Source organism: Oncorhynchus kisutch, linkage group LG15 (assembly GCF_002021735.2).
Source record: "Oncorhynchus kisutch isolate 150728-3 linkage group LG15, Okis_V2, whole genome shotgun sequence".
NCBI lineage: Eukaryota > Metazoa > Chordata > Actinopteri > Salmoniformes > Salmonidae > Oncorhynchus > Oncorhynchus kisutch.
In genome coordinates, this window is record NC_034188.2 from 31,072,668 (window position 1) to 31,087,399 (window position 14,732).

Sequence of the window (14,732 nt, forward strand, 5' to 3'; positions counted from 1 at the left end):
ATTCCTAGTTTCGAACAACAAACAAGTAGGATCTGACGTAAAAGTGATATTCAAATTAGCCAGGTTACTTTTAAATGTTTTGTTCTCTTTCCAATGAATCTTTCTCAGTATCACGTGGATTGCGATAAACCATTGCCATAAACCACTCACTGCATAGGTATCCTTTATCTTTAATTATTGAACACCAAATCAAATTGTATTTGTCACATGCTGAATACAACTGTTGTAGACTTTACGGCGAAATGCTTACTTACTAGCCCTTCCTGACGATGCACGGGATACAAGTCACTATACCACAAAGTTGGGTTGGAAGGACCTGCATGAACAAGGGCAGTCCCTTGTTCAGATTCAGTTTTGACATAGTAGCAGCCTATACTGTAGCCTAGGAATTCATAAAACCCATTTAGGGAAATTTGAATTAGCTAAATAAACACTATGTGGAAGACCATTTTATGCTTAAGGGTCAATCAGCGGTTCCTACATTCATTGTTTGACGTATAAATGAATGATATGTACACATTGATTCATGAAGAATATAATTTAGAAATTTCTCATGAGCTTAGTTCGACTGTCGCACCCCATCAGAACCCAAATATAAGCTTATTTTACTCAAATGTTTATAAACAAATGTAAGGTAAACAAACACTGTATAACCTCAAAATATGGTTAAAACTCTCCTTTTGATATCATGGATGGTCAGTCCTTCCATCCATAGCTCTGTCTGTGAGTTGGAGAGTGGTTACATTGCTCCAGCCCCATCCCTTAGCTTTTTACTGAAACAGGGGCAGGAAGGACACTTAAAAAAAACTGCTGAAGACAATTTTTCCTCTAGTAGTCTACAATGTAATGACCAATTGAGTATGAATGATGAATTGAGGATCAATTGAGATTCCAGAGTTGTGTGACCATAACAGTTTTATGAGAACAAATTGTAACTGTGATCATTTCAATTGTAATAACATTCCCAGTTTCTCTCAATTCTCATTGCATTAGAGAGTGAGGAAAGTGACACACAATGCAGTGTTTGTAAGCTATGTTTTCCCTTCAGTGCCTCCCAAACCCAGATTTATGGGTAAGAAGAATCACATTGAATGAAAAGGAGCTGTCTGAATGGTGCCCAATAAAGTAATAATACTTGCTTTGGGACCCTGCCAGTTAAAAGGCTTTTGACACATGAACAGTGTTAGCTTCATACCCCCTGCAGGATGGAAGGGAAGTCTCTGCGTCATAAAACCTCTCTGTTAAGGCCTGTTAAAGCTACATCCAAAGATTGACGTTTGTTGACATGTTGTGCTCACCGGATGAAATCGTTTGGTGTAACACTTTTATCCCAAAAATGTGTAGTGTCCTAATTCTCTCAAACCTCAATTAACTGTCATTATCATTACTATGTATTTCTAAACAGTTTTGTGATAACATCACAGCCCACTCTTCAGAAAAACATCTAGAACAATGTTATTAACTGTAGCGTAGACCATTTTTTGGTTCTTCCCACCAACAGATCCAATGGAAGAGATTGACGTTATAGGGTACAATTGCAATATCCAGCAGCGGGAGGTAATAATTTGTGAATTACTGTAGACCACTGGAATCAAACAGAGGCATGAGGACCCTCTTGTTAACACTGTCACATTGCTTGAAGAGAATGTGCTTTGGTGAGTAAGAGTGACACCATGTGGTCAATTGTAGCATGACTAACACATGTTAAAGATAGACTCAGTGATGTGATGTCGATACAGAAAGTATACAGCATAGTGGGTCAATTCCCACAACAACTAAGAGCGTTGAAGCGGTTTTGGTTCCCTGGCTACCGCGCTTGTGAACTGCATGAAGCGAACTCATGCACAGATACTGTGTGACTGTGTGAGAGGGAAGTCTTTCATCTCACTCATCTCAATATCTGTGGAGCTGCTCGTGGCAACGTCATTTTGCTGAGCCTACCTTTAATGACCATGCGTTGCTGTTTCACACTGACCCAAGTAAGGGTACAAATGTTGTGTATTTTTCTGTCTTTTTTATTAAGGTGTTATACATTTGCTAAGTTTCTGCTAGGATGCAAGTTGTTATGAACAAGTTACCGCATGACTGCAAGTTGTTATGATGACTAAATGTCAATCTTATTTTGCCCAAATTAATTCATCTGTTTTGTTGCTATTATAAAGCTCTATTATGAACCACACCAGAACACACAGTAAATGGCAAGCGGTACCGATGCACGTCTGGAACCAGCAGGACCCTGAACAGCTTCTACCCCCAAGCCGTAAGACTGCTAAATAGTCAACCAAATAGCTTCCCGGACTATCTGCATGGACCCTTTGTTGACTCATCATATACGCTGCTGTTACTGTTTATTATCTATCCTGTTGCCAAGTCACTTTACCCCTACCTACAGTATATGTACATATCTACCGCAATTACCTCGTACCCTCGCACATCGACTCGATATGGGTACCCAGTGTATATAGCCAAGTCATCGTTACTCATTGTGTTATTCTTTTTAAATTTTCTCTGCATTGTTGGGAAGGGGAAGTAAGCATCTCACTGTTAGCATCTCACTGCAAGTCTACATCTGCTGTTTACAAAGCATGTGACAAATAAAATTGTGTTTGATTTTATTTGATTTACAATTAATCTGGCATGGCAGCTGACGGGAAATGCTGGAAGTAAAGAGAAGGGAAGAAAAAAAAGAGACAAGATATACACAATGCAACACATCCTCTGTCTCTCTCTCTCACACACACACACACACACACACACACACAAAGGACCTACGGCCCTCTGTTTGAGCTAGGGGACTCACAAACAAGAATGAAGCTGTTTGTCTTTCCTGGGATTGGTAAATATCCTCAACACAAACACTGTCTTTGCCGCAGCGCCATTGAGAGAGCAGAAACTCACACCGTCAGGGAGGGCAGCTGCACTCTCACTCCACCTTTGATGTCTTTAGGGCAGAGCTGACAATGAAGTCCCCTAACATCTTGATCCTTCTTATTGGAGCATGGATGTTACAAATTGATACGCCATGTCTGTAATGGGATATTGTATGTTTAAAAATAGTACACAGAACAAAAGTCAATCTGGTTCTGTCAATTACTGTTATATGGTGTTAGGCTTACATATGGAGTTGTGAGATATGTAAAGTGGCCTATGAATTTGCCTTTAGATTAGGGCAGTAAAATGAAATGCTGTACTGTTGTACAATATTCCTGTTAAAAAAGGTTTAAATCAGAAATGTACGTGCCAAAGGAAAGAAGAGGATATAAGGTGAGTGATGGCTGTTTTACACAGAGGAGGATATCCCAATTACTTAAAACAAGTGACCCATTTAAAAATATGACCTGGGCCTGTGTCTGCTCACAGACACACACACACACACACACACACAGACCAAGGCGCAGGTGTAATGAATATCACTCTATTGCTTAACTATTGCCTGGGGGGGGGGAATTAACCCTCAGTCCTCCTCCCGGTCTTGCCCCCCCTCCCTCACCAAACAGAACCCCCTCCATCCCATCTACCACTGCACTAGACAGCAAGGCATTTGTTTTAGACCACAGCTTGCACTCCGAACCCCAGGCTCTGTCTGGCCTCCACATGCAGGCCCTAAATGCCACGCTGATCCTCAACACTGGGGCCCCTCAGGGGTGCGTGCTTAGTACCCTCCTATACTCCCTGTTCACCCACGACCGAGTGGCCAAGCACGACTCCAACACCATCATTAAGTTTGCTGACGACACAACAACGGTAGGCCTGATCACTGACTACGATGAAACAGCCTATAGAGAGGTCAGAGACCTGGCAGTGTGGTGCCAAGACAACAACATCTCTCTCAATGTGAGCAAGACAAAGGAGCTGATCGTGGACTATAGGAAAAGGAGGGCTGAACAGGCCCCCATTAACATCAACGGGACTGAAGTGGAGCGGGTCTAGAGTTTCAAGTTCCTTGGTGTCCACATCACCAACAAACTATCATGGTCCAAACACACCAAGATAGTTGTGAAGAGGGCACAACAACACCTTTCCTCCACAGGAGAAAGATTTAGCATGTGTCCCCAGATCCTCAAAAAGTTCTACAGCTGCACCATCGAGAGCATCCTGACCGGTTGCATTACTGCCTGGTATGGCAATTGCTCAGCATCTGACCGGAAGGTGCTACAGAGGGTAGTGTGCACGGCCCAGTACATCACTGGGGCCAAGCTTCCTGACATCCAGGACCTATACACTAGGCGGTGTCAGAGAAAGTCCCAAAAAATTGTTAAAGACTCCAGTCACCCAAATCATAGACTGTTCTCTCTGCTACCGCACGGCAAGCAGTACCGGAGCACCAAGTCTAGGACCAAAAGGCTCCTTAACACCTTCTACCCCCAAGCCATAAGACTGCTGAACAACTAAACTAATCAAATGGCCACCTAAATGGCCACCTATTACATTGAACACCCCCCCCCCTTGTTTTTACACTGCTGCTACTCGCTGTTTATTATCTATGCATAGTCACTTTACAAATGACCTTGATTAACCTGTTCCCCTGCACATTGAGCCCTGTATATAGCCTCGTTATTGTTATGTAAATTGTTTTTAACTTTAGTTTATTTAGTAAATATTTTATTAACTCTATTTCTGAAACTGCATTGTTGGTTAAGGGCTCGTAGGTAAGCATTTCACGGTAAGATCTACACCTGTTGTATTCGGGGGCATGTGACAAATAAAATTTTATTTTATTTAAATCAATGACCACATAGAGACTACAGAGGGCAACCCCACGTGCACATACTGTGACATTCAAGTGTCTCTTCAAGACTCATGGTGTGTGGAGTCTTTCAACAGACTTGTGGTGTGTGGAGTCGTTTCAACAGGCTCGTGGTGTGTGGAGTCGTTTCAACAGGCTCGTGGTGTGTGGAGTCGTTTCAACGGACTCGTGGTGTGTGGAGTCGTTTCAACAGACTCGTGGTGTGTGGAGTCGTTTCAACAGACTCTGGGTGTGTGGAGTCGTTTCAACAGACTCGTGGTGTGTGGAGTCGATTCAACAGACTCGTGGTGTGTGGAGTCGTTTCAACAGACTCGTGGTGTGTGGAGTCGTTTCAACAGACTCGTGGTGTGTGGAGTCGTTTCAACAGACTCGGAGTGTGTGGAGTCGTTTCAACAGACTCGTGGTGTGTGGAGTCGATTCAACAGACTCGTGGTGTGTGTAGTCGTTTCAACAGGCTCGTGGTGTGTGGAGTCGTTTCAACAGACTAGTGGTGTGTGGAGTCGTTTCAACAGACTAGTGGTGTGTGGAGTCGTTTCAACAGACTCGGAGTGTGTGGAGTCGTTTCAACAGACTCGTGGTGTGTGGAGTCGTTTCAACAGACTCGTGGTGTGTGGAGTCGTTTCAACAGACTCGTGGTGTGTGGAGTCGTTTCAACAGACTCGTGGTGTGTGGAGTCGTTTCAACAGACTCGTGGTGTGTGGAGTCGTTTCAACAGACTCGTGGTGTGTGGAGTCGATTCAACAGACTCGTGGTGTGTGGAGTCGTTTCAACAGGCTCGTGGTGTGTGGAGTCGTTTCAACAGACTAGTGGTGTGTGGAGTCGTTTCAACAGACTCGTGGTGTGTGGAGTCGTTTCAACAGACTCGTGGTGTGTGGAGTCGTTTCAACAGACTCGTGGTGTGTGGCATCGTTTCAACAGACTCGTGGTGTGTGGAGTCGTTTCAACAGACTCGTGGTGTGTGGAGTCGTTTCAACAGACTCGTGGTGTGTGGAGTCGTTTCAACAGACTCGTGGTGTGTGGAGTCGTTTCAACAGACTCGTGGTGTGTGGAGTCGTTTCAACAGACTCGTGGTGTGTGGAGTCGTTTCAACAGACTCGTGGTGTGTGGAGTCGTTTCAACAGACTCGTGGTGTGTGGAGTCGTTTCAACAGACTCGTGGTGTGTGGAGTCGTTTCAACAGACTCGTAGTGTGTGGAGTCGTTTCAACAGACTCGTGGTGTGTGTAGTCGTTTCAACAGACTCGTGGTGTGTGGAGTCGATTCAACAGACTTGTGGTGTGTGGAGTCGTTTCAACAGACTCGTGGTGTGTGGAGTCGTTTCAACAGACTCGTGGTGTGTGGAGTCGTTTCAACAGACTCGTGATGTGTGGAGTCGTTTCAACAGACTCGTGGTGTGTGGAGTCGTTTCAACAGACTCGTAGTGTGTGGAGTCGTTTCAACAGACTCGTAGTGTGTGGAGTCGATTCAACAGACTCGTGGTGTGTGGAGTCGTTTCAACAGGCTCGTGGTGTGTGGAGTCGTTTCAACAGACTAGTGGTGTGTGGAGTCGTTTCAACAGACTCGTGGTGTGTGGAGTCGTTTCAACAGACTCGTGGTGTGTGGAGTCGTTTCAACAGACTCGTGGTGTGTGGAGTCGTTTCAACAGACTCGTAGTGTGTGGAGTCAGCTCCTTCTTTTCCTTTTTCTTTTAAAAAATCCTCCAGATCGGTCTTTTTGTTGTCTACTTCATTTATACCGCTTCTTGAATTCAGTAAATGAGCAGTTCCTGTATTGATCCCCAGTAACTCTGAGTAGCTACAGAACCCTTTGCTGAGTGAATTGCTTTTGAAGATCTAAAAAAACAGTGTAGTCATTGTTCATGCAGAGAAGTTCAACTAGACTGTATAAAGTCATGTGCATACTGTTTAACCATAATCCTTTTAGTGCATAGAGCCCCTAAAGAGTTTACTGTCACACAGATTGTGTATTATGAGAGAGAAAGTTGTGTAAAACCTCCATCTCCTGAATTTGACCAGTAACCCACCCAACAGTCTGACCTATGTAACTGTTTGCTGTCTTCAGAGCCCTCAGAGCGCTTGTTTGTACCTGCCGTGTCGCTCTGCTCGTCCGCCCAGTATGACACTCTTTAACCCCTTATCAGCCTCTCAGAGATCAAAGACCCAGGGGGATTGTTCGGGCAATATCCCTCTCCTCCTTCCCTCCTCCCTTCTCAAGACAGCCTCCCTCACAGCACTGTGTTGACCTGAACTGCCCACGCTGCTCCTGGTGGCACTTTGGACTTTCCTCCTCTTATCAATATCAAGGGCTTGCCTGGATAAGGTAGGCAGCCCCTGCCTAAGGACAGAGTTAGCCAGTGAGGGGTGCTGTTTTCTAACAATTACCTTTCTCAGCCTAATAGCTGGGCCTATTATTAGTGTTATCTGAGAGGTTATCTTTGACTGGTCAGTCTGGTTGTATATTTTACACTCTATTAGTACTACTAGGGCTTGTGACATGACATGTCTCTCACTTTGACCGTGCAGAATCCACTGTCACACTGCTGGGACCTATTGACCCAAGAGGTATTCAACCATTTAAGTCATGACCCACAGGTTTATTAAACCGTTAAGGTCATCCTGTCAGTGGTTGACCTCCGAAATGCTTTTAGAAAAGCATCCAAGTTATCCATATTACTTGACCAGTACCTGTGTTCATACCTCTTCTCCTCAGTCTTACAAGGATTTAAATAGTTACTTTATCCCAGTAAGGTCACAACAGTCCATCTGGCTAACGTTGCATGTATTTATTGGCGTGCAGACAGCACAGTCAGACAGGGAGGACTTGTGACCAAAGTCATGACCTAGCCCTGCCCTGGATGAAGGAAATGGTCACGCTGCTCAAGCAGGTTGGGGAGAGTCTGAGGGGCTGGGCGGTCAAGCTCTAACAATGGGGGCTGCACACTCAGACTTTGGTCCACACAAAGGCCAGGGCAGACCCCTCCTCCCTGCTCACACATTGCAATAGAGCTGGAATTTCGCACTGGCCTGTGAACAGCCATTCAATCAAACTACTGTTTAAACTGACTGACTTACACAGAAATCAAGATGAGTCTGGGGGATGCGTTTAGGAAGGTGACCTCATCGACGACCCTCCTCCTCCCACCCCCGCTGGCTATACCCTCTCCACTATCTCCGCTAAATTAATGAAAGGTTCAAAGAAGCCAGTTGTTTTGACTCTCTCTCTCCCTCTCTCTCTCTCTACTGCACCTGCTGTCTCGACCTCTGAATGCTCAGCTATGAAAAGCCAACTGACATTTACTAGTGAGGTGCTGACCTGTGGTAGTGGTGGAGTAAGGGCCTGAGGGCACACAGTGTGTTGTAAAATCTGTGAATGTACTGTAATGTTTTTAAAATTGTATAAACTGCCTTAATTTTGCTGAACCCCAGGAAGAGTAGCTACTGTATTATGAGCAGCTAATGGGGATCCATAATAAATACAAATACCTGTTACACCCTCTATCACCACTGTGATTATTATTTGACCCTGCTGGTCATCTATGAATATTTGAATATCTTAAAGAACGTTCTGGCCTTAATGGCCATGTACTCTTATAATCTCCACCGGGCACAGCCAGAAGAGGACTGGCCACCCCCCAGAGCATGGATTCTCTTTGGGTTTCTTCCTAGGTTCCTGCTCTTCTAGGGAGGTTTTCCTAACCACCGTGCTTTTACATCTGCAACGCTTGCTCTTTGGGGTTTTAAGTTGGGTTTCTGTATAAGCACTCTGTGACTTCTGCGGATTGATTGAGTTGTCATGGTGACTGAGTATCAGACAGGCAAAGAGTAGGGTACCTTATTAATTTAGTATAAAAGTATTGGCTGCACAGTCAAATGAGAGCTGTAGATACATAGCTCATCTGAATATGGCATCTACAAAGGCATGTACAGTTGAAGTTGGAAGTTTACATACATCTCCGCCAAATACATTTAAACTCAGATTTTCACAATTCCTGACATTTAATCCTAGTAACAAATTCCCTGTTTTAGGTCAGTTAGGATCACCACTTTATTTTAAGAATGGGAAATGTCAGAATAATAGCAGAGAGAATTATTTATTTCAGCTTTTATTTATTTATTTCATCACATTCCCAGTAGAACAGAAGTTCACATGCACTCAATTAGTATTTGGTATCATTGCCTTTAAATTGTTTAACTTGATTCAAACGTTTCAGGCAGCCTTCCACAAGCTTCCCACAATAAGTTGAGTGAATTTTGTCCCATTCCTCCTGACAGAGCTGGTGTAACAGAGTCAGGTTTGTAGGCCTCCTTGCTCGCACACGCTTTTTCAGTTCTACCCACACATTTTCTATGGGATTGAGGTCAGGGCTTTGTGATGGCTACTCCAATACCTTGACTTTGTTGCCCTTAAGCCAATTTGCCACAACTTTGGAAGTATGCTTGGGGTCATTGTCCATTTGGAAGACCCATTTGCAACCAAGCTTTACCTTCCTGACTGATGTCTTGAGATGTTGCTTCAATATATCCACATAATTTTCCTCCCTAATGATGCCATCTATTTTGTGAAGTGCACCAGTCCCTCCTGCAGCAAAGCACCCCCACAACATGATGCTTCCACCCCCGTGCTTCACGGTTGGGATGGTGTTATTCAGCTTGCAAGCCTCCCCCTTTTTCCTCCAATCATAACGATGGTCATTATGGCCAAACAGTTCTATTTTTGTTTCATCAAACCAGAAGACATTTCTCCAAAAAGTACGATCTTTGTCCCCATGTGCAGTTGTAAACCGTAGTCTGGCTTTTTTATGGCGGTTTTGGAGCAGTGGCTTCTTCCTTGCTGAGCGGCCTTTCAGGTTATGTCGATATAGGACTTGTTTTACTACTACTATAGATACTTTTGTACCTGTTTCCTCCGGCATCTTCACAAGGTCCTTTGCTGTTGTTCTGGGATTGATTTGCACTTTTCGCACCAAAGTACGCTCATCTCTTGGGGACAGAACGCGTCTCTTTCCTGAGCGGTATGATGGCTGCGCGGTCCCATGGTGTTTATACTTGCGCACTACTGTCTGTACAGATGAACATGGTCCCTTCATGCGTTTGGAAATTGCTCCCAAGAATGAACCAGACTTGTGGAGGTCTACAATTTTTTTTCTGAGGGCTTGGCTGATTTCTTTTGATTTTTCCCATTATGACAAGCGAAGAGGCACTGAGTTTGAAGGTAGGCCTTGAAATACATCCACAGCTACACCTCCAATTAACTCAAATGATGTCAGAAGCTTCCAAAGCCATGACGTCATTTTCTTGAATTTCCCAAGCTGTTTAAAGGCACAGTCAACTTAGTGTATGTAAACTTCTAATTCACTGGAATTGTGATAAGTGAAATAATCTGTCTGTAAACAATTGTTGAAAAAATTACTTGTGTCATGCACAAAGTAATAACTATAGTTTGTTAACAAGAAATTTGTGGAGTGGTTGTAAAAAACGTTTTAATGATTCCAACCTAAGTGTATGTACACTTCTGACTTCAACTGTATGTACTCAACAGGACAGCCTTACATAGCTTGAGGTAAGTATAAGGGGGCCAATTGCACCCTAGGGAAAGAGAGGCACCGCCAGACCCCTCGTCTGGGTCAACTGCCCTTTGGCCAGAGCTGTGGAGACACCACAAGGCCCCCATCTTCTCAATAGACTACTCCTCCTATCTCTACCTGTCCATGGGATGGATCAAGGTGTGGGGCTGAACATCAAACAGGCCTGAGCCTTTGATGTGGATGGCAACACAAACGCTGATTTGACAAGAGTCGTAACAGCTTATTTGTCCCCTTTAGTTATTCATGGGATCCTTGTTGAATGTCTATGCCTTCAAAGGGCTTGCTTCCATGGGCCGGTTGTACAGTAGCCATGGTGGTTCTGAGAGGGCTCTGACCTGCTAGGTCGAGGAGGTCTGGGGGGCAGGCCATCTGGCTTCCTGTTCCTTAGATTTGATATTGATTTATTGGTCGTACATGTGAAGATAGGACACCAGCTGCCAGGGGGAGCCCAGAGCTGTTAGCTCTCCCCCTACCCAGCCTCCTCCTGACAGACAGACAATGGGCTACCCCTTCACCTGCATCCTTGAAGACACAGCCAAAGTCTCAGCGTGTAGTGTGATACACAGTAATACATAATATCTAGTATTCTTTAAAAAAAAAACGTTTTGCTTAATAGGCAAATGGACTCATGTTTCAATCAGGAGAGGGATACACTGTTTGACATGTCATTTCTCATTGAATGTTACCAAAACAAAATAAAACATTCAGGAAAGTCAGCCATGGTTTTATTTGATTTTGAAAAGCTATTACAGTTGAAGTCGGAAGTTTCCATACACCTTAGCCAAATACATTTAAACTCAGTTTTCACAATTCCTGACATTTAATCCTAGCAAAAACATCCCTGTCTTGGTTCAGTTAGGATCACCACTTTATTTTAAGAATGTGAAATGTCAGAATAATAGTAGAGAGTAGTAGCTTTAAATGTCTTTCATCACATTCCCAGTGGGTCAGAAGTTTACATACACTCAATTAGTATTTGGTAGCATTGCCTTTAAATTGTTTAACTTGGGTCAAACGTTTCGGGTAGCCTCCCACAATAAATTGGGTGAATTTTGCCCAATCAGTTATATTTTTGGTTTCATCAGACCAGAGGACATTTCTCCAAACAGTACGATCTTTGTCTCCACGTGCAGTTGCAAACCGTAGTCTGGCTTTATGGCGGTTTTGCAGCAATGACTTCTTCCTTGCTGAGTGGCCTTTCAGGTTATGTCGATATAGGACTCGTTTTACTATGGATATAGATACTTTTGTACCTGTTTCCTCCAGCATCTTCACAAGGTCCTTTGCTGTTGTTCTGGGATTGATTAGCACTTTTCGCACTAAAGTACATTCATCTCTATTGGACAGAACATGTCTCCTTCCTGAGCATTGTGACAGCTGCGTGGTCCCATGGTGTTTATACTTGCGTACTATTGTTTGTACAGATGAATGTGGTGCCTTCAAGCATTTGGAAATTGCTCCCAAAGATTAAATAGACTTGTGGCGGTCTACAATTCTTTTGCTGATTTCTTTCGATTTTCCCATGATGACAAGCAAAGAGGCACTGAGTTTAAAGGTAGGCCTTGAAATACATCCACAGGTATACCTCCAATTGACTCAAATTATGTCAATTAGCCTATCAGAAGCTTCTAAAGCCATGACATCATTTTCTTGAATTTTCCAAGCTGTTTAAAGGCACAGTCAACTTAGTATATGTGAACCTCTGACCCACTGGAATTGTGATACAGTGAATTATAAGTGAAATAATCTGTCTGTAAACAATTGTTGGAAAAATGACTTGTGTCATGCCCAAAGTAGATGTCCTAACTGACTTGCCAAAACTATAGTTTGTTAACAAGAAATTTGTGGAGTGGTTGAAAAACTAGTTTTAATGACTCCAACCTAAGTGTATGTAAACCTCCGACTTCAACTGTATACTTTGTATATGTATTAATATCCACTGGCTGATGTAAAATATCCTGTATCTGAATTTGTACTATGCCGTAAAAAAAAGATGAAGAACACTTAATTAATCACAACTGAATTGCAGTGGTGTGTGGGTCAATGCAACAAACAATGGTAAGCTTTCACAGTTAACCCATTTCTGAAACCATTCATTTAAAAGTGGGCTTCTGTGCATAACAACTCTCTCTCCTTCCTGTGAAGTGGGTCAGAGTGTGTCCTGAGTCTCTCTACTGTAGGCCGGAGGTGTTGACACAGTGCCTGGGTTATGCTTATCCCTCATCTCTCCCACTATTTCATCCCCACCACACCCCTCCGTCCCCACCCCCCATCCTCCCTTTCCCACCCTCCCTTCCCAACACAGGCCTGTGATGTGCCTGTACATGATAATGAGGTGGGAACTGTATTGCAGTAGTCTCTGGGCCTGGCACCAGTCTGTGAGGAGAAGGGGGAACCCAGGTCTGTTTACACGAGCGCTGGTCACAGGTGCCCCCTACAGCCTAGTATATTTCCCCAGCAACATTCCAAACCACAGTTGCAGTTCCTCCAGCACTCCCACTTCAACGTGGAACATCAAGAGTACATTTGCGTGTGACATGCATGGCATGTCAATTCCCCACCCAGCCTCCTCCTGCTGCTATATATCAGGCCCTTGGACGTGGAGATGGTGGAGAAAGAAAGGCTGACGGCTCCCGCGCCCCAGAGGGGAGGAAATACCCATTCAGGGAGAAAGCTGGGAAAGCAGGAGGGCACAGGATAGAGCCAGTGCTCTATTCCTGTCTCATACAAAGGGCTGTGGGTGATGACGTTGTGATTGAAGGGGACAGTTGACACTGAGGTTCAGACAGCGTAGATCGTGTGGCAACACATACCTTGGGTGTCTTGTTAAATCGCTCAGGCACTAACTGATAAGATGCAGCACACACACGTGCACACTTCACACCACCTATTTCAAGCTGTCCAGCTCATTATCTTGTATTAGGAACCGTATGCATATGACAGTGAGATCAAAGGGGTCTTTCCTAGCACTTTCAAAGAAAACACTGGGTCTTTTATTGCTCTTGCGACCAGGGAAAATTCTCATTCCCACTCTGACATTCTTCAATTTGAGAACGGTGACAGAGTTAAGAGGAGTCTTCTGAAACCGAGCGCCTTCACACGCCTAGACGTTATTAGAGTGTTCAATTACTTTAAGCCTGACTACTATCTCTTTCAAAGGCAGTTACTGCATGTAGATATAAAAAGTGTTGTGTTAACTTTAGAAATGCCTTTGGTGATTTGTTATCGGTTCCTGACCTAATATGATAAATTATATTTAAGTCTACAAAGTTTACATAGAAATATGAACGAGCAAAACATTTTAATTAATTGATCATTCATAATCTAGGCCAATCCTCTTTTCCCCCATTTTCATCAAGATCAGTAGCTCAGCATTTAGTGGTAAAACCTCACCCACCCACCCACACCCTCCCCCGGTGAAGCCCCAGAGCAAGGAGGATCGAGAAGGGGGGAGAAACCTCTTTTGAACAGGCTGTCATTTCCTCTGGAGGGCTCTGTTATTCCAGTAGCCTTTGTGAATGAGCCAAGTGGCCACAGACAGGAGGTGGCTCTTCACAGGCAGCTGAGGTTGTCAGCCCAGCAGGGGAGGGAGGTGCTCCAAGCAGGCAGACACAGGCAGAAAACAAACATGGGCCTTAACAGGAAAGGAACTACAAGATAGGAGAGAAGGAATTGATGAGAGGGGGGGATACATGTATGGCTAATTTATAAATGTTTAAAAATAAATATGACAACGTATGTCATTCACATTTTAATCACTTTTCACCCTTATTTCAATGCATTCCTACCTAAACCCAAATAATAATTCCTGAATGAGTAGTTGTGTCCAAACTTTTGACTGGTACTGTATATTTGTATATATGTATATATATTATTATTATTTTAATTAAAAAAATTATACTCCGGACTCCGACATTGCTCGTCCTAACATTTCTATATTTCTTAATTCCATAATTGTACTTTTAAGATTTGGGTGTATTGTTGTGTATTGTTAGATATTACTGCACTGTTAGAGCTAGGAACACAAGCATTTCTGCAATAACATCTGCTAAATATGTGTATGCGACAAAAAAATGGATTTGATTTGATTTAGATTTACCACTGCATAAAGTTACTGGGCTTAGACTACCCCCTAGTGGTCTTTACAATAAGTGGAATGCTTGTAATAACAGATCATTAGTGGAAGCTGAACGACTTCATTAACTATTTGTATCCGGTGAACAATGGAGTTTGTGGCTAATTTAAATAAACACAAATCATCCTTGAATTATTATTAAGAAGATAGTTAAATCTATGAACCTCTTAGCTTGACAGATCTTTTTGAGGCAATTGGGGTCATTACTCGTGCATAGGAGGCTGTAACATAAGTTAATCATTTATAAATAGGCCTATGACCTAACTAC